The sequence below is a fragment of the Coregonus lavaretus genome, assembly GCF_964263955.1.
Source record: "Coregonus lavaretus genome assembly, contig: HAP1_SCAFFOLD_2813, whole genome shotgun sequence".
NCBI lineage: Eukaryota > Metazoa > Chordata > Actinopteri > Salmoniformes > Salmonidae > Coregonus > Coregonus lavaretus.
Genome location: NW_028157695.1, coordinates 823 through 21,031, shown reverse-complemented (window position 1 = coordinate 21,031; position 20,209 = coordinate 823). Strand labels below are relative to the sequence as shown.

At 46.6% G+C, this 20,209-nt stretch overlaps 1 pseudogene across 1 annotated transcript; it reads right to left on the bottom strand.

The window, feature by feature from the left end:
• Positions 1 to 1,051: 1,051 nt before the first annotated feature.
• LOC311125054 (coronin-6-like) lies at positions 1,052 to 18,703 on the bottom strand (annotated as a pseudogene). The gene is made up of 9 exons: positions 18,581 to 18,703; positions 18,110 to 18,240; positions 17,469 to 17,647; positions 16,964 to 17,083; positions 15,073 to 15,177; positions 14,071 to 14,216; positions 2,534 to 2,591; positions 2,016 to 2,246; positions 1,052 to 1,174 (listed from the first exon to the last, which is right to left on the bottom strand). The product of its transcript is annotated as a coronin-6-like (transcript).
• Positions 18,704 to 20,209: the final 1,506 nt, after the last annotated feature.

Genomic DNA, 20,209 nt, shown 5'->3' with positions numbered 1-20,209 from the left:
TGTGTTGGGGTTATTGTGCAGTGTGTGTTGGGGTTATTGTGCAGTGTGTGTTGGGGTTATTGTGCAGTGTGTGTTGGGGTTATTGTGCAGTGTGTGTTGGGGTTATTGTGCAGTGTGTGTTGGGGTTATTGTGCAGTGTGTGTGGGGGTTATTGTGCAGTGTGTGTGGGGGTTATTGTGCAGTGTGTGTTGGGGTTATTGTGCAGTGTGTGTGGGGGTTATTGTGCAGTGTGTGTTGGGGTTATTGTGCAGTGTGTGTGGGGGTTATTGTGCAGTGTGTGTTGGGGTTATTGTGCAGTGTGTGTTGGGGTTATTGTGCAGTATGTGTTGGGGTTATTGTGCAGTGTGTGTTGGGGTTATTGTGCAGTGTGTGTTGGGGTATGTGCAGTGTGTGTTGGGGTATGTGCAGTATGTGTTGGGGTTATTGTGCAGTGTGTGTTGGGGTTATTGTGCAGTGTGTGTTGGGGTTATTGTGCAGTATGTGTTGGGGTTATTGTGCAGTGTGTGTTGGGGTTATTGTGCAGTGTGTGTTGGGGTTATTGTGCAGTGTGTGTTGGGGTTATTGTGCAGTGTGTGTTGGGGTATGTGCAGTATGTGTGTGAATGGTGGGTTTGTTGCTATGTGTGTGTGGGTTGTTACAGTGTGTTTTCACATTGTATTTGTGTGTGGGGGTGTGTGGGTGTGTGTGGGTGTGGGTGTGTGTGTGTGGGTGTGGGTGTGTGGGTGTGTGTGTGGGTGTGGGTGTGGGGGTGGGTGTGTGGGGGTGTGTGTGGGTGTGGGTGTGGGTGTGTGGGTGTGGGTGTGGGTGTGTGTGTGGGGGTGGGTGTGTGGGGGTGTGGGTGTGTGTGGGTGTGTGGGGGTGTGTGTGTGTGTGTGTGGGTGTGTGGGGGTGTGTGTGTGGGTGGGTGTGTGTGTGGGTGTGTGGGGGTGTGGGTGTGTGTGGGGGTGTGTGTGTGTGTGTGGTTGTGTGTGTGTGGGTGTGTGGGGGTGTGTGTGTGGTTGTGTGTGTGTGTGTGTGTGGGTGTGTGTGTGGAGGTGTGTGTGTGGGTGTGTCAGGCTGTGCCGTTGGTGTACTTGTATAGTTTATTCTCCAGGTCACAGATTCTCTTCTCCTGAGACAGAACTGTCGCCTTGAGATTCTGAACTTCCTCCAACAACCGCTCTACCAACTGAGGCTGGGGAGAGGGATGGAGGAAGGAGAGATGGAGGAAGGATAGATGGAGGAAGGAGAGATGGAGGAAGGAGAGATGGAGGAAGGAGAGATGGAGGAAGGAAGAGGGGGAAGGAGAGATGGAGGAAGGAAGAGGGGGAAGGAGAGATGGAGGAAGGAAGAAGGAAGAGGGGAAGGAGAAATGGAGGAAGGAAGAGGGGGAAGGAGAGATGGAGGAAGAGGGGGTAGGAGAGATGGAGGAAGGAAGAGGGGGAAGGAGAGATGAAGAAAGAGGGGGAAGGAGAGATGGGGGAAGGAGAGATGGAGGAAGGAAGAGGGGGAAGGAGAGATGGGGGAGGAAGGAGAGAAGGGGGAGGAAGGAAGAGGGGAAGGAGAGATGGGGAGGAAGGAAGAGGGGAAGGAGAGATGGGGGAGGAAGGAAGAGGGGGAAGGAGAGAAGGAAGGAAGAGGGGGTAGGAGAGATGGGGGAAGGAAGGAAGAGGGGGAAGGAGAGATGAGGAAGGGAAAGAGAGGAGGGTAGAAAAAGGTAGGAGATGGAAAGAAGGAGAAAAAAACAAGAAAGAGGTCAGAGACAGGACAGGGACAGGACAGCTACATGAGAGACAGGTCAGGGACAGGACAGCTATAGGAGAGATAGATCAGGGACAGGCAGCTACAGGAGAGACAGGTTGGGGACAGGACAGCTACAAGACAGACGGTAAGGGACAGACAGATCAGGGACAGGACAGCTACAGGAGAGACAGTTAGGGGACAGAACAGACAGGTCAGGGACAGGACAGACTGATCAGGGACAAGGGTTTTTAGACAAACAGGCATACAGAGGTGATATATTTAGTGTGACTCACGGGCAGGTTGGCTGAGCCGTCGCAGGAAGACATGCTGCGTCTGGGGGTGGGTCTGGAGTCCAGAACATTCTTCCTGGCCACTTTGAGCTCGCGGCTCTTGGGAGGAACGTAGCCATCCCTCATGGACTGAAGGATGGGGTCCTCATCTTGCCCCTCCAGCCACTCCTCTGGCTCCAGGGCCGGGTCGGGACCCGCCGTGTCTGGATACAGGTCATCCTGGAACAGGTCCGACTGGAGGGGACAGGAGCGGTGGGGTAGATAGTTTTAACAAGCCGTTAATGCAGGGGTGTCAAACTCATAACTCATATTATGGAGGGCCTAGTTTCTGCAGGTTTTTGGTTTTTCCTTTCAATTAAGACCTAGACAACCAGTTGAGGGGAGTTCTTTACTAATTAGTGACATTAATTCCTCAATCAAGTACAAGGGAGGAGTGAAAACCCACAGACACTCGGTCCTCCGTGGAATGAGTCTGACACGTGTGTTAATGTAAGGAGAGAGGGGGAGAGAGTGTGGCTTACCTTTCTAGGTACTGTCATGGCGATGGGCTCACACTTCTTGTCATGGAGCTTATATAACCTGGAGAACAGAGAAAAGTCAGATTTAGAGAATAGCCACAACAAATACTCTCACATTAGCCTGCTGAGCTAAAGCCTACACATTGCATGTACCTGTGCATAACGTCCATCCCTAATTGTGTGTGTGTGTGTGTTTGGGTTTATTGGCATGGACCGTGTTACCAAGATTTACCACCCAAAACCAACTCTTGGTTCCCGGGATAAATACCTGCGAGAAACTGGTAAATTATAATACATTATTTATATGAACAGCGTGACGTGAAATGGAACTGTTAAATTATATGTGATGTCTAAATCTGGCTTCTCTATACTATCTCTATGATCAATCATCAACGCTCATGGCGGGGACAGACGGCTGATAATGTATTTTTTTGTGACAGGTACATGTGCTGCAGCGTAGCTTCTGTGCTAAAGTAATATTAGGACTGAACGCACGTCTAATTTACACATCTTCATCTTGCTTTCGGGGTCGCCTTATTTTGTAATTGTAAAGATTTTTTTTTTTTTATTGCAGCTGAAGAGTTTTTAAACAGCCTATCACTCGAATACTGTTGCTTTAAATCAGTGCGCACGCGAGCACTCTCTCATTCTTTCTCTCGCTCTATCAATTACATTCAAATTGCATCCAAAATAGATAATCCCGTTGAAGATTGATATACAGTGCATTCGGAAAGTATTAAGACCCCTTGGACTTTTTCCACATTTTGTTACGTTACACAGTATTCTAAAATGGATTACATTGTTTTTTCCCCCTCATCAATCTACACACATTACCCCATAATCACAAAGCAAAAACAGTTTTTTTGAAATGTTTGCAAATGTATATAAAATAAATAAATATAACATTTACATAAGTATTCAGACCCTTTACTCAAATGTTTTTTTAGAGGGTAGATAAGCTTTAATATTGCAGATAGATTGTAACTTCCATCAATGTAATTGTCTGCATCACTTCCAATCCCCAATATGGTTTTTTTCTCGCAAATATACAGTCGTGGTCAAAAGTTTTGAGAATGACACAAGTATTGGTCTTCACAAAGTTTGCTGCTTCAGTGTTTTTAGATATTTTTGTCAGATGTTACTATGGTTTACTGAAGTATAATTACAAGCATTCCATAAGTGTCAAAGGCTTTTATTGACAATTACATTAAGTTTATGCAAAGAGTCAATATTTGCAGTGTTGACCCTTCTTTTTCAAGACCTCTGCAATCCACCCTGGCATGCTGTCAATTAACTTCTGGGCCTCATCCTGACTGATGGCAGCCCATTCTTGCATAATAAATTCTTGGAGTTTGTCAGAATACAGTTGAAGTCGGAAGTTTACATACACTTAGGTTGGAGTCATTAAAACTCGTTTTTCAACCACTCCACACATTTCTTGTTAATAAACTATAGTTTTGGTAAGTCGGTTAGGACATCTACTTTGTGCATGACACAAGTAATTTTTCCAACAATTGCTTACAGACAGATTATTTCACTTATAATTCACTGTATCACAATTCCAGTGGGTCAGAAGTTTACATACACTAAGTTGATTGTGCCTTTAAACAGCTTGGAAAATTCCAGAAAATGATGTCATGGCTTTAAAAGCTTCTGATAGGCTATTTGACATCATGTGAGTCAATTGGAGGTGTACCTGTGGATGTATTTCAAGGCCTACTTTCAAACTCAGTGCCTCTTTGCTTGACATCATGGGAAAATCCAAATAAATCAGCCAAGACCTCAGAAAAAAAATAGTAGACCTCCACAAGTCTGGTTCATCCTTGGGAGCAATTTCCAAACGCCTGAAGGTACCACGTTCATCTGTACAAACAATAGTACGCAAGTATAAACACCATGGGACCACGCAGCCGTCATACCACTCAGGAAGGAGACGCGTTGTCTCCTAGAGATGAACGTACTTTGGTGCGAAAAGTCCAAATCTCAATCCAAAAACAACAGCAAAGGACCTTGTGAAGATGCTGGAAGAAACGGGTACAAAATTATCTATATCCACAGTAAAACGAGTCCTATATCGACATAACCTGAAAGGCCGCTCAGCAAGGAAGAAGCCACTGCTCCAAAACCGCCATAAAAAACCCAGACTACGGTTTGCAACTGCACATGGGGACGAAGATCGTACTTTTTGGAGAAATGTCCTCTGGTCTGATGAAACAAAAATAGAACTGTTTGGCCATAATGACCATCGTTATGTTTGGAGGGAAAAGGTGGTCCTTGCAAGCCGAAGAACACCATCCCAACCGTGAAGCACGGGGGTGGCAGCATCATGCTGTGGGGGTGCTTTGCTGCAGGAGGGACTGGTGCACTTCACAAAATAGATGGCATCATAAGGAAGGAAAATTATGTGGATATATTGAAGCAACATCTCAAGACATCAGTCAGGAAATTAAAGATTGGTCACAAATGGGTCTTCCAAATGGACAATGACCCCAAGCATACTTCCAAAGTTGTGGCCAAATGGCTTAAGGACAACAAAGTCGAGGTATTGGAGTGGCCATCACAAAGGCCTGACCTCAATCCTATAGAACATTTGTGGGCAGAACTGAAAAAGCCTGTGCGAGCAAGGAGGCCTACAAACCTGACTCAGTTACACCAGCTCTGTCAGGAGGAATGGGCCAAAATTCACCCAACTTATTGTGGGAAGCTTGTGGAAGGCTACCCGACACGTTTGACCCAAGTTAAACCTTTTAAAGCCAATGCTATCAAATACTAATCGAGTTTATGTACACTTCTGACCCACTGGGAATGTGATGAAAAAAATAAAAGCTGAAATAAATCATTCTCTCTACTATTATTCTGACATTTCACATTCTTAAAATAAAGTGGTGATCCTAACTGACCTAAGACAGGGCATTTTTACTAGGATTAAATGTCAGGAATTGTGAAAAACTGAGTTACAATTTATTTGGCGAGATGTATGTAAACTTCAGACAGGGTTTTTGTTTGTCCACCCGCCTCTTGAGGATTGACCACAAGTTCTCAATGGGATTAAGGTCTGGGCAGTTTCCTGGCCATGGACCCAAAATGTCGATGTTTTGTTCCCTGAGCCACTTAGTTATCACTTTTGCCTTATGGCAAGGTGCTCCATCATGCTGGAAAAGGCATTGTTCGTCACCAAACTGTTCTTGGATGGTTGGGAGAACTTGCTCTCGGAGGATGTGTTGGTACCATTCTTTATTCATGGATGTGTTCTTAGGCAAAATTGTGAGTGAGCCCACTCCCTTGGCTGAGAAGCAACCCCACACATGAATGGTCTCAGGATGCTTTACTGTTGGCATGACACAGGACTGATGGTAGCGCTCACCTTGTCTTCTCCGGACAAGGTGTTTTTTTTCCGGATGCCCCAAACAATCGGAAAGGGGATTCATCAGAGAAAATGACTTTACCCCAGTCCTCAGCAGTCCAATCCCTGTACCTTTTGCAGAATATCAGTCTGTCCCTAATGTTTTTCCTGAACCCTTCTATTCTCATCGTTTCTACAGATTGTAAATGGATATTATTATTTTTTGCTAAAAGTATTATTATATTACTGATCGATTGACTATGACTTTTCAGATCACCCAGTAATGCTATCTGCAAGGTTAGCTCCAGGTAAATATTGCAATCCTTTAGCCATTCCTGGACCCGTGTCCAAAAACAAGCTACAAATGGACAGTACCAAAACAAATGATCTAATGATTCTGTACTTTGTTGAAGCACCAGCGATTACAGCCTTGAGTCTTCTTGGGTATGACGCTACAAGCTTGACACACCTGTATTTGGGGAGTTTCTCCCATTCTTCTCTGCAGATCCACTCAAGCCCTGTCAGGTTGGATGGGGAACGTCGCTGCACAGCTATTTTCAGGTCTCTCCAGAGATGTTAGATCGGATTCAAGTCCAGGCTCTGGCTGGGCCACTCAAGGACATTCAGAGTCTTGTCCCGAAGACACTCCTGCGTTGTCTTGGCTGTGTCCTTAGGGTCGTTGTCCTGTTGGAAGGTGAACCTTCTCTCCAGTCTGAGGTCCTGAGCGCTCTGGAGCAGGTTTTCATCAAGGATCTCTCTGTACTTCGCTCCATTCATCTTTCCCTCGTTCCTGACTAGTCTCCCAGTCCCTGCCACTGAAAAACATCCCCACAGTATGACGCTTCCACCACCATACTTCACTGTAGGGATGGTGTCAGGTTTCCTCCAGACGTGACGCTTGGCATTCAGCTCAAAGAGTTCAATCTTGGTTTCATCAGACCAGAGAATCTTGTTTCTCATGGTCTGAGAGTCTTTAGGTGACTTTTGGCAAACTCCAATCGGGCTGTCATGTGCCTTTTACTGAGGAGTGGCTTCCGTCTGGCCACTCTACCTTAAAGACCTGATTGGAGGAGTGCTACAGAGATGGTTGTCCTTCTGGAAGGAACTCTGGAGCTCGGTCAGAGTGACCATCAGGTTCTTGGTCATCTACCTGACCAAGGCACTTCTCCCCCAATTGCTCAGTTTGGCCGGGCGGCCAGCTCTAGGAAGAGTCTTGGTGGTTCCAAACGTTTTCCATTTAAGAATGATGGAAGCCACTGTGTTCTTGGGGACCTTCAATGCTGCAGAAATGTTTTGGTACCCTTCTCCAGATCAGTGCCTCGACACAATCCTGTCTCGGAGCTCTACAGACAATTCCTTCGACCTCAAGGCTTGGTTTTTACTCTGACATGCACTGTCAACTGTGGGACCTTATATAGACAGGTGTGTGCCTTTCCAAATCATGTCCAATGAATTGAATTTACCACAGGTGGACTCAAATCAAGTTCTAGAAACATCTCAAGGACAATAAATGGAAACAGGTTGCACCTGAGCTCAATTTCAAGTCTCATAGCAAAGGGTCTGAATACTTATTTAAATAAGGTATTTCTGTTTATTTTTAATAAATCTGCAAAAAATTATAAAAACCTGTTTTCGCTTTGTCATTATGGGGTATTGTGTGTAGATTGAGGAGGAAACATGTTTATTTAATCCATTTTAGGATAAGGCTGTAACGTAACAAAATGTGGGAAAAGTCAAGGGGTCTGAATACTTTAGGAATGCACTGTGTATATATATATATATATATTGGTAACTGCCAAAATTAAGGAAACACTTGAGTAAATGAGAGTTCTGGTGGATCTGTTTTGGTGTGGGTAGGGGAGGGAATGGCCGGCAGGGATGTAGCTCAGTTGGTAGAGCATGGTGTTTGCAACTCCAGGGTTGTGGGTTCGATTCCCACGGGGGGCCAGTATGAAAAATAATAAAATAATGTGTGCACTCACTAACTGTAAGTTGCTCTGGATAAGAGCGTCTGCTAAATGACAAAAATGTAAATGTAAAATGTGTGGGGTGCATTTTCCTGGCATGGTTAAGGTCCACTCAACCCCTTAGAGGGCAAGGTAAACACCAATAAATACGCAGCCATTCTGAGAGTGATCACCTTCAACCTATGGTAGAATCATTTCTATCCAGGATGACAATGCCCCCATCCACAGGGCACGAGTGGTTTTGATGAGCATGAAAGCAATGTAGGCCGTCCCAACCCAATTCAACACCTATGGGAGATTCTGGGCCGTCCCAACCCAATTCAACACCTATGGGAGATTCTGGACTGTCCCAACCCAATTCAACACCTATGGGAGATTCTGGGCCGTCCCAACCCAATTCAACACCTATGGGAGATTCTGGACCGTCCCAACCCAATTCAACACCTATGGGAGATTCTGGGCCGTCCCAACCCAATTCAACACCTATGGGAGATTCTGGGCCGTCCCAACCCAATTCAACACCTATGGGAGATTCTGGGCCGTCCCAACCCAATTCAACACCTATGGGAGATTCTGGGCCGTCCCAACCCAATTCAACACCTATGGGAGATTCTGGGCCGTCCCAACCCAATTCAACACCTATGGGAGATTCTGGACTGTCCCAACCCAATTCAACACCTATGGGAGATTCTGGGCCGTCCCAACCCAATTCAACACCTATGGGAGATTCTGGACCGTCCCAACCCAATTCAACACCTATGGGAGATTCTGGGCCGTCCCAACCCAATTCAACACCTATGGGAGATTCTGGGCCGTCCCAACCCAATTCAACACCTATGGGAGATTCTGGGCCGTCCCAACCCAATTCAACACCTATGGGAGATTCTGGGCCGTCCCAACCCAATTCAACACCTATGGGAGATTCTGGACCGTCCCAACCCAATTCAACACCTATGGGAGATTCTGGACCGTCCCAACCCAATTCAACACCTATGGGAGATTCTGGACCGTCCCAACCCAATTCAACACCTATGGGAGATTCTGGGCCGTCCCAACCCAATTCAACACCTATGGGAGATTCTGGGCCGTCCCAACCCAATTCAACACCTATGGGAGATTCTGGGCCGTCCCAACCCAATTCAACACCTATGGGAGATTCTGGACCGTCCCAACCCAATTCAACACCTATGGGAGATTCTGGAGCGGCGCCTGACACAGCGTTTTCCACCACCATCAACAAAACACCAAATTATGAAATTTCTCGTGGAAGAATGGTGTCGCACCACTCCGATAGAGTTCCAGAATCTATGCCAAGGTTCTGGTGGCTCGTGGTGGCTCGTGGTGGCCCAACGCCCTATTAAGACAGTCTATGTTGGTGTTTCCTTTATTTTGGCAGTTACCTGTATATAGATGTCTACCTACCTCTTTCAGGTAATAGATTGAATGCATTATTATCCATTTATATATTTATCTAATGAATGGTTGGTTTAATAGGCATAAAGCTTCTAACTTATAGCCTAATCTGTCTTCATGTTCACTTGCGCAATAGGCACCTCCGCTCCACTGGCCTCTCTCCTTCTTAGCTCTTGGAGGCCCAGGAAAAAGCTAGACTAGAATAGCTTGTTGGATATTGTTTTTATACTAATAGACTATTCGAAAACGGAATGCAAGCTTGCTCTTGTTTGCTGAATGTTAAAGACAGCAGCCAAAATAACTCGTGGGGAGTTTGAGAGAAGAGAGAATGTGCGATGGCGGTAGGCAGTTATTTATTCAGACCCATAACCATTCAATCTTCGTGAAGAGAAGCGAAAGCCTTCTGCATCTAATTCTAGTCCAATATTATTGGAATGATGAAGATAAGGACAACAAAAGTGATTTAATTTAACTGTTGAGAGCGAGGAAGGAATGAAGCAACAATAGAGAGAGAGAGGAGGTAGGCTAATAACATCAGGGGAAATATTATGAAAGGTATATATGCATCAGCCAACTAATTATACAAATAGGCCCTATTATATTTCAAAATTAAAATCAAATTCGCTAGCCTATACTTGTAGCTTTGTAGGCCACATGTGCTGCACCAGAATCACATGTTCTCTTATGCTTTATCATGGTTTGAATATAATTCAGTATAATACAATACAGTACAGTAATACAGTTCACACTCAAAAAGATTAGCCTACTGGAGCTAGTTTCATTTATTTACCCAAGAGAGCATATAGCTAGCTACATCTATGGGCTTTTATATAGCTAGCTACATCTATGGGCTTTTATATAGCTAGCTACATCTATGGGCTTTTATATAGCTAGCTACATCTATGGGCTTTTATATAGCTAGCTACATCTATGGGCTTTTATATAGCTAGCTACATCTATGGGTTTTTATATAGCTAGCTACATCTATGGGCTTTTATATAGCAAGCTACATCTATGGGCTCCACCAGCATCGTGTTCTCTCCCATGCAGCTTCATGCTTTGAACGAGGTGCGTAATTCCAGTCCATATAAGGCAGAACATTATCATTAACATTATCATTAACATCTATGGTACAGAACATTAATACAATCCACACAGGTCACTGGAGCCATAACATGTATGGGCTTTTATGTTTTTCAGGTGTGCGTAATGTTCAGTAGCCTATAGTTTTCCAAGATAGCGTAGCAGTGTGGTCGTGTTCTCTTGTGTGTCCATGTAAATAGCCTGTTTTTTTTTATTTTATTTTTATTTTACGTATATATTTCCCTATCACACTTTTCATCCTTCTACTAAATATACTTTCCTGCAACCCGCCTCACTCAATGTGGAACGGATTCGTTTATTTACTCACCTTTATCTAGAATCTCCAGTTGAAACTAGCCAGCCGACTAACTAGCTAACTAGCTACTTGCTATTAGCCACCGTTAGCGGTTTTCACCCAACGCTTAGGTTTACCTCCACTGTACTCATATCCTTCCATATCCTTGTCTGTACATAATGCCCTGAATATTTTCTACAACGCCCGGAAATCTGCCCCCTTTATTCTCTGTACCCAACGCACTAGAAGACCAGTTCTTAAAGCCTTTAGCCATATCCTTATTCTAGTCCTCCTCTGTTCCTCTGGTGATGTAGAGGCTAACCCAGGCCCTGCAGCCCCCAGTATCACTCCTACTCCCCAGGAGCTATCATTTGTTGACTTCTGTAACCGTAAAAGCATTGGTTTTCTGCACGTTAACATCAGAAGTCTACTTCCGAAGTTTGAGTTATTCACTGCGTTAGCACACTCCGCCAACCCTGATGTTCTAGCAGTGTCTGAATCCAAAAATTCTGAAATTTCCAACCCCAACTACAACATTTTCCGTCTAGATAGAACTGCCAAAGGGGGTGGAGTTGCAATCTACTGTAGAGATAGCCTGCAGAGCTCTATCATACTATCCAGGTCTGTGCCCAAAGAGTTTGAGCTCCTACTTCTAAAAATCCACCTTTCCAGAAATAAGTATCTCACTGTTGCCGCTTGCTACAGACCCCCCTCAGCCCCCAGTTGTGCCCTGGACACCATATGTGAATTGATTGCCCCCCATTTATCCTCAGAGTTCGTACTGCTTGGTGACCTAAATTGGGATATGCAACTTGCCCATGCCCCCCCCCAAGTTAACAAACAGATCACCGACCATTTCGAATCCCACCGTACCTTCTCCGCTATGCAATCCGGTTTCCGAGCTGGTCATGGGTGCACCTCAGCCACGCTCAAGGTCCTAAATGATATTATAATCGAGATCGATAATAAACAGTACTGTGCAGCCGTCTTCATCGACCTGGCCAAGGCTTTCGACTCTGTCAACCACCGCATTCTTATTGGCAGACTAAATAGCCTTGGTTTCTCAAATGACTGCCTCGCCTGGTTCACCAACTACTTCTCAGATAGAGTTCAATGTGTCAAATCGAAGGGCCTGTTGTCTGGACCTATGGCAGTCTCTATGGGGGTGCCACAGGGTTCAATTCTTGGGCCGACTCTTTTCTCTGTGTATATCAATGATGTCGCTCTTGCTGCTGGTGACTCTCAGATCCACCTATACGCAGACGACACCATTTTGTATACATCTGGCCCTTCATTGGACACTGTCTTAACAAACCTCCAAACAAGCTTCAATGCCATACAACACTCCTTCAGTAGCCTCCAACTGCTCTTAAACACTAGTAAAACTAAATGCATGCTCTTCAATCGAACGCTGCTGGCACCCGCCCATCCGACTAGAATCACTACTCTCGACGGGTCTGACCTAGAGTATGTGGACAACTACAAATACCTAGGTGTCTGGTTAGACTGTAAACTCTCCTTCCAGACTCACATTAAGAATCTCCAATCCAAAGTTAAATCTAGAATCGGCTTCCTATTTCGCAACAAAGCCTCCTTCACTCATGCTGCCAAACATGCCCTCGTAAAACTGACTATCCTACCGATCCTTGACTTCGGCGATGTCATTTACAAAATAGCCTCCAACACTCTACTCAGCAAATTGGATGTAGTCTATCACAGTGCCATCCGTTTTGTCACCAAAGCCCCATATACTACCCACCACTGTGACCTGTATGCTCTTGTGGGCTGGTCCTCACTACATATTCGTCTCCAGGCCATCTATAAATCACTGCTAGGCAAATCCCCGCCTTATCTTAGCTCCTTGGTCACCATAGCAACACCCACCCGTAGTATGCATTCCAGCAGATATATCTCACTGGTCATCCCCAAAGCCAACACCTCCTTTGGCCGCCATTCCTTCCAGTTCTCTGCTGCCAATGACTGGAACGAATTACAAAAATCTCTGAAGCTGGAGACTCTTATCTCCCTCACTAACTTTAAGCATCAGTTGTCAGAGCACCTTACCGATCACTGCACACAGCCCATCTGAAATTAGCCCACCCAACTACCTCATCCCCATATTGTTATTTATTTTGCTCATTTGCACCCCAGTATCTCTATTTGCACATCATCTCTTGCACATCTATCATTCCAGTGTTAATACTAGTTGTAATTATTTTGCACTATAGCCTATTTATTGCCTTACCTCCATAACTTGCTACATTTGCATTTACATTTTTAGTCATTTAGCAGACGCTCTTATCCAGAGCGACTTACAGGAGCAATTAGGGTTAAGTGCCTTGCTCAAGGGCACATCGACTGATTTTTCACCTAGTCGGCTCAGGGATTAGAACCAGCGACCTTTCGGTTACTGGCACTACGCTCTTAACCACTAAGCTACCTGCACACACTGTATATATATTTTCTGTTGTATTTTTGACTTTATGTTTTGTTTTACCCCATATGTAACTCTGTGTTGTTGTTTTCATCGCACTGCTTTGCTTTATCTTGGCCAGGTCGCAGTTGTAAATGAGAACTTGTTCTCAACTGGCTTACCTGGTTAAATAAAGGTTAAATAAATAAAACAAGTTATTAAATGATCAGTTGCTACAGACCTGCCTGATTATTGCCCAAGATGATGGATATACTGACAAGATACTCGTCTCTCCGCCTTAACAATGGGAGTCGTTGTCCACAAAGCGGCTGTCTAGCTCCCGGCTATCCTTTCTTTGGCTTTGGTGAAATAAAAAAATAAAAAATAAAAAATAGCCTATCATATCCGATTAGGCAACGGCACAATCATTTGGGCTTTTTTTTTAGCTTGGGCTCATAAAATGGATTTAATGTAGGGGTCATAAAATGTATTTTAATGTAGGGCTCATCTGGCTCCGGTAGCAACAGGGTTGAATTTTCATGCTGATCAAAGCTCTAATCAAATCTAGACATATTGATATGCTTTATAATGCTTTTGAATGACACTTCCGGTTTTGGAGGGGTTACCCGGCAGAAAAGGGATTTATTCTTGGGATGGAACATTGGGAAAATACTGGAGAAATATAAATAATCAACCCCACACTATTAGAAGTAAAGGTGCCTGGAAGAAATAAATATATAAAATAAAAAAATAAAACATAATAATGTATGCAGATAAGAGCGTCTGCTAAATGACACAAAAAAAAAAAAAAAAACTTTTGGGTTGCCACATCGACGGAACCTTTCCAGTTCAAAAAGGTTATTTGAGGAACCCCTCTAAAAAGGGTCTTCAAGGAACCCCTGTGTAAAGGTTCAAACCGGAACCTTTTTGTGATGGGAGGGGTTAAATTTTGAACCTTTTTAATAACATAAGCCAGGGGTTCCTTGAGTGTAGTGTGTGTTTGTGTGTGTGTGTGCATTCTCCTACCTGGCAATCTCACACTTGCTGACATCCACTCCTCTCTTGGGCATGAAGCCCATCCCCCTCTGAGGCTCCTTGCTGCTGAAGGTACTGAGGTAGTGGACATAGGGAGGTTCCTCTGTTATTTCAAAGTACCGGATACTACTGTCCCCCTGGAGAGGAGGGGAGGGGAGGAGAGAGCAGAGAAGAGAAGGGTGGGGAGGTGAGGGGAGAGAAGAGGAGAGGAGATGAGAGGAGGGGAGGTTAGGAGGGGTGGGGTGGGGTGGGGAGAGGAGGGGTTGGGAGGAGAGAGCAGGGGATGGGAGGGGAGGAAAGAGGAGAGGGTAGAGGAGAGGGGAGAGGAGAGGGGAGGTGAGGAGGGGAGGTGAGGAGGGGTGGGGTGGGGCGAGGAGGGATTGGGAGGGGAGAGCAGGGGATGGGATGGGAGGGGAGGGTAGAGGAGAGGGTAGAGGAGAGGAGAGTAAAGGAGAGGGGAGAGGAGAGGAGAGAGGAGAGGAGAGGGTAGAGGAGAGGAGGGTAAAGGAGAGGGGAGAGGAGAGGAGAGAGGAGAGGAGAGGGTAGAGGAGAGGGTAGAGGAGAGGGTAGAGGAGAGGAGAGTAAAGGAGAGGAGAGGGTAAAGGAGAGGGTAGAGGTGAGGAGAGGGTAAAGGAGAGGGGAGGGTAAAGGAGAGGGTAGAGGTGAGGAGAGGGTAGAGGAGGGGAAGGGAGAGGACAACATTATTTACTACTAAAGCATGTGTCAAACTCATTCCACGGAGGGCCGAGTGTCTGCGGGTTTCCACTCCTCTCTTGTACTTGATTGATGAATTAAGGTCACTAATTAGTAAAGAACTCCCCTCACTTGGTTGTCTAGGTCTTAACTGAAAGGAAAAGCCAAAAACCTGCAGACGCTAGGCCCTCCACGGAATGAGTTGGACACCCCTGATCTAAAGGCAGATGGAGAGGATTTACAGTGCTAGTAGTAGTAGAGGAGGTAGCGTCTACTGTCACATGGGGGATAACGTCCTACCTTTCCACAGAGGTAAACCATGTTGGTGTCTGGGTCGTAGTATGGTAGCAACACACCGTTACTTGTGTCCAACTCCAACAGTGCAATAGGTTCCTCAAACTGTGTCTGCAGAAAGATTAGAAAAACATATGATTGATGTTCATTGTCCTTCAAGTGATACGAGTTAGAGATATGAATGTGTCTGTCCATACCTGTCCTGTCTGTGTGTGTCCTGTCTGTGTGTGTGTCCTGACTGTGTGTGTGTCCTGCCTGTGTGTGTGTCCTGACTGTGTGTATGTCCTGACTGTGTGTGTCCTGACTGTGTGTGTGTCCTGACTGTGTGTGTCCTGACTGTGTGTGTGTCCTGACTGTGTGTGTCCTGTCTGTGTGTGTCCTGTCTGTGTGTCCTGACTGTGTGTGTGTCCTGACTGTGTGTGTGTCCTGACTGTGTGTATGTCCTGACTGTGTGTGTCCTGACTGTGTGTGTGTCCTGACTGTGTGTATGTCCTGACTGTGTGTGTCCTGACTGTGTGTGTGTCCTGACTGTGTGTGTCCTGTCTGTGTGTCCTGTCTGTGTGTGTCCTGACTGTGTGTGTCCTGTCTGTGTGTGTCCTGACTGTGTGTGTCCTGACTGTGTGTGTCCTGACTGTGTGTGTCCTGTCTGTGTGTCCTGTCTGTGTGTGTCCTGTCTGTGTGTGTCCTGTCTGTGTGTGTCCTGACTGTGTGTGTCCTGTCTGTGTGTCCTGTCTGTGTGTGTCCTGTCTGTGTGTCCTGTCTGTGTGTCCTGTCTGTGTGTGTCCTGTCTGTGTGTCCTGTCTGTGTGTGTCCTGTCTGTGTGTCCTGTCTGTGTGTCCTGTCTGTGTGTCCTGTCTGTGTGTGTCCTGTCTGTGTGTGTCCTGACTGTGTGTGTCCTGTCTGTGTGTCCTGTCTGTGTGTGTCCTGTCTGTGTGTGTCCTGTCTGTGTGTGTCCTGTCTGTGTGTGTCCTGTCTGTGTGTCCTGACTGTGTGTGTCCTGTCTGTGTGTCCTGACTGTGTGTCCTGTGTGTGTGTCCTGTCTGTGTGTGTCCTGTCTGTGTGTCCTGACTGTGTGTGTCCTGTCTGTGTGTCCTGACTGTGTGTCCTGTGTGTGTGTCCTGACTGTGTGTGTCCTGTCTGTGTGTCCTGACTGTGTGTGTCCTGTGTGTGTGTCCTGACTGTGTGTGTGTCCTGACTGTGTGTCCTGACTGTGTGTGTGTCCTGACTGTGTGTCTGTGTGTGTCCTGACTGTGTGTCCTGACTGTGTGTCCTGTCTGTGTGTCCTGTCTGTGTGTGTCCTGTCTGTGTGTGTCCTGTCTGTGTGTCCTGACTGTGTGTCTGTGTGTGTCCTGACTGTGTGTCCTGTCTGTGTGTCCTGTCTGTGTGTGTCCTGTCTGTGTGTGTCCTGTCTGTGTGTCCTGACTGTGTGTCTGTGTGTGTCCTGACTGTGTGTCCTGTCTGTGTGTCCTGTCTGTGTGTGTCCTGTCTGTGTGTGTCCTGTCTGTGTGTGTCCTGTCTGTGTGTCCTGACTGTGTGTGTCCTGACTGTGTGTCCTGACTGTGTGTGTGTCCTGACTGTGTGTGTCCTGTCTGTGTGTGTCCTGTCTGTGTGTCCTGACTGTGTGTGTGTCCTGACTGTGTGTGTGTCCTGACTGTGTGTGTCCTGTCGGTGTGTGTGTCCTGTCTGTGTGTCCTGACTGTGTGTCCTGTGTGTGTGTCCTGACTGTGTGTGTCCTGACTGTCTGTGTGTCCTGTCTGTGTGTGTCCTGACTGCGTGTCCTGACTGTGTGTGTCCTGACTGTGTGTGTCTGTGTGTCCTGACTGTGTGTGTCCTGACTGTGTGTGTCCTACCTGTGTGTGTGTGTGTGTGTATGTGTCGGCTTGTGTATGTGTGTTACCGGGTCCCACAGGCCCAGCTCTCTCTGGCTCATCCTGGTGAAGCCGGTAGTGAACAGGTTTCCGTCTCTGGTGAAGATGGCCCTCATTGGTCGGATCCCCTCATGTGGAGTCATCCTCTCCTATTGGACAGAACGGAGAAGCCAGACATCACTAACAGAGTACAGAGACTGGATTTAATCTGAGGCATGTTGTAGTGAGCTTGACATTTACAGGTCATTTCCAATTGAGCCGTCATGTGCAGCTTTTACCATGAACGCAATCTCCGCGAAAACGGGAGCATTGACGACAGCACTTTACAACGCAACTCGGATTGAATCCTGGCCTTATTACTGGGCCCAGAATACAGTCCACACTGCTGTTTGTAAAATTAACCACCACCTCCCTCCCTCCCCCCTCCCCCTCCCCTTCCCCAACTCACCGCCTCCCTCCCCCCTCCCCTCCCCTCCCCTTCCCCAACTCACCACCTCCCTCCCCCCTACCTTCCCCTCCCCTCCCCCAGCTCACCGCGACCACCTCTCTCTTGCGGGGGTCACACACGCGGAGCCGTCGGTCCTTACAGGTGGTGCAGAACAGGCTGCCGTTACGGTTCCAGCTGACGTTGTAGATGAGATCTGGGTGGTCGTCCATGGAGATGAGGGCCTCGCCAGTCCCCACGTTCCAGATTATTATCAGGTTATCACTGCCTGGGGGAGGGAGGGAGGGAGGGAGGGGGGGAGGGAGGTGGAGGGAGGGAGGGAGGGAGGGAGGTAGAGGGAGGGAGGGAGGGAGGGAGGGAGAGGGAGGGAGGGAGGGGGGGAGGGAGAGGGAGGGAGGGAGGGAGAGGAGGGAGGGAGGGAGGGAGGGAGGGAGGGAGGGAGGGAGGGAGGGAGGGAGGGAGGGAGGGAGGGAGGGAGGGAGAGGAGGAGGGAGGGAGAGGGAGGGAGGGGAGAGAGGGAGAGGAGGGAGGGAGGGAGGGGGAGAGGGAGGGAGGGAGGGAGGGAGGGAGGGAGGGAGGGAGGGAGGGAGGGAGAGGGAGTAAAAGTGTGTGTGTGTGTTGGTGTACCTACAGTGAGTTGTATGGTGTGTGTGTGTTTTTGCAGTGAGTTGTGTGTGTGTGTGTATGTGTGGGTGGTGCGTTGCGTGCGTGCGTGTGTGTATGTGTGTACCTGCAGTGAGTAGTATGTTGCGTGCAGTGGGGGTGCCAGGTGACAATGCCGACGCGTTTGGAGTGTCCCTCCAGGACCACGATGGGCTCTGATATGGGCCGGGTCCCCATCTGGTCAGGGATCTGCCACACCTGCAGGGGGACACAATATAACTTAACACCTACAGGGGACACAAAACAACGTTACACATATAGGGGGTCACAAAACAACGTTACACATATACACAAAATAATGTTACTTAACGCACACTGTTTTTTCAAACACACACACACACACACTCTCGGCCCTGCGCGCACACACACACACACACACACACACACACACACAAACACACTCACATAAACACTCTCTAATAATCTAATGATAGCTGATAGCCATTTTAGCTGGTCCGGTAATCCATGTCTTTCTCTGTGAAGTCCAGAGGACTAAGGCCACACACACACACACACACACTCAGGCTGCCAGCGTTACCATGGCGGTGGTGTCCTCTGAGCCGGATGCCAGGATGTTGTCGTTGTGAGGGCACCAGTCGATGTCCAGGACGGGCCCAGTGTGGCCAGTTACCAACGGGTGGTTCTTATCCAGACGACCCATCTACAACGCACACAGGACAGGACAGAAAGGAGGATGACATCACTGCACTATACATAGTCTCTTAATTACTCTAGTTAGTACACTCTACGTTCTAGCAACAGCAATACAGATGTTGAAGTTATGCCCGACGTTTTAGAATGTCTATATAATATCGATGTGGTTCCTGAGATGTTGAACATCCGATAATCTCTGCACAGCGGGACTGCAATAAGGAACGCAACCATAATTCCACTCTACATATTAGGAGAGGGAGACCGGGGTTGGTTGTCCACTGTTTTCTCTGGTGTATTTCTCTGGTGTGTATTTCTCTGGTGTATTTCTCTGGTGTGTATTTCTCTGGTGTATTTCTCTGGTGTGTATTTCTCTGGTGTGTATTTCTCTGGTGTATTTCTCTGGTGTGTATTTCTCTGGTGTATTTCTCTGGTGTGTATTTCTCTGGTGTATTTCTCTGGTGTATTTCTCTGGTGTATTTCTCTGGTGTATTTCTCTGGTGTATTTCTCTGGTGTGTATTTCTCTGGTGTGTATTTCTCTGGTGTATTTCTCTGGTGTATTTCTCTGGTGTGTATTTCTCTGGTGTATTTCTCTGGTGTATTTCTCTGGTGTGTATTTCTCTGGTGTATTTCTCTGGTGTATTTCTCTGGTGTATTTCTCTGGTGTATTTCTCAGCACCAGTATATTAGAAGACAACAGGATCAACGTGTTGGGTTGAAACCCTTTTATCCTCTTATGTCTTATTCCAACATGGAGTTATTAGCCATCAAACGCACTCTGTCCACTTGACAACCAGACCCCATCGTGCTATGTAGCTTCTTCCTGTTGTAACAGGAAGTGAAGGAGTACAGCGCACAGCCTTAGAAATAGCCTTTCTTAGATAGAACCATATTCCTAACAAAACCACATGACATTTTTGAGTACATTCGTGTGTGGGTGTGTGTTTGCACATGTCGTGTGTGTGTGTGGGTGTGTTTGCACATGCGTGTGTGGGGTGTGGCAATGAAGGGAGCTTGGGATTTATTGTACAGTGGCAGTTGGATTGTGACAAGGGCGTTTCCATGTAAAAGGCACTAACATGGGAATTTGGTGTCAAATGAAAGCTACGAGGCTATATTTCTCAGAAATCAAGGCATATATAAAAGTTTCAAACATTTTCCATTCTAAAAATGAGGAATAAGCAAAGGCTTTTATTTCTGGTCAAACAGATGGGTCTTAGAAAACAGTAGAGTAGAGTTCAGGACGTTAGAGTATTTACTGTATTTTACTGTAATGCACTGTACTGAACTCTACCGCTGTGCTCTACTGTGATGTCCAAGCCTGTGAAACATAGACGTCTGTGATTGGTACAGATTTGGTCCGGACCAACCAAATTTGGTCTAAATTAGATTTTTTTTTTTCTACAGATCTACACAACCTATTCCACATTTTCAAAGTGAAAGAACATTTTAGAACATTTTTCCAAATTAATAAAAAATCTAAAAATGAAGATGTGTATTGTCAAGTATTGTGGT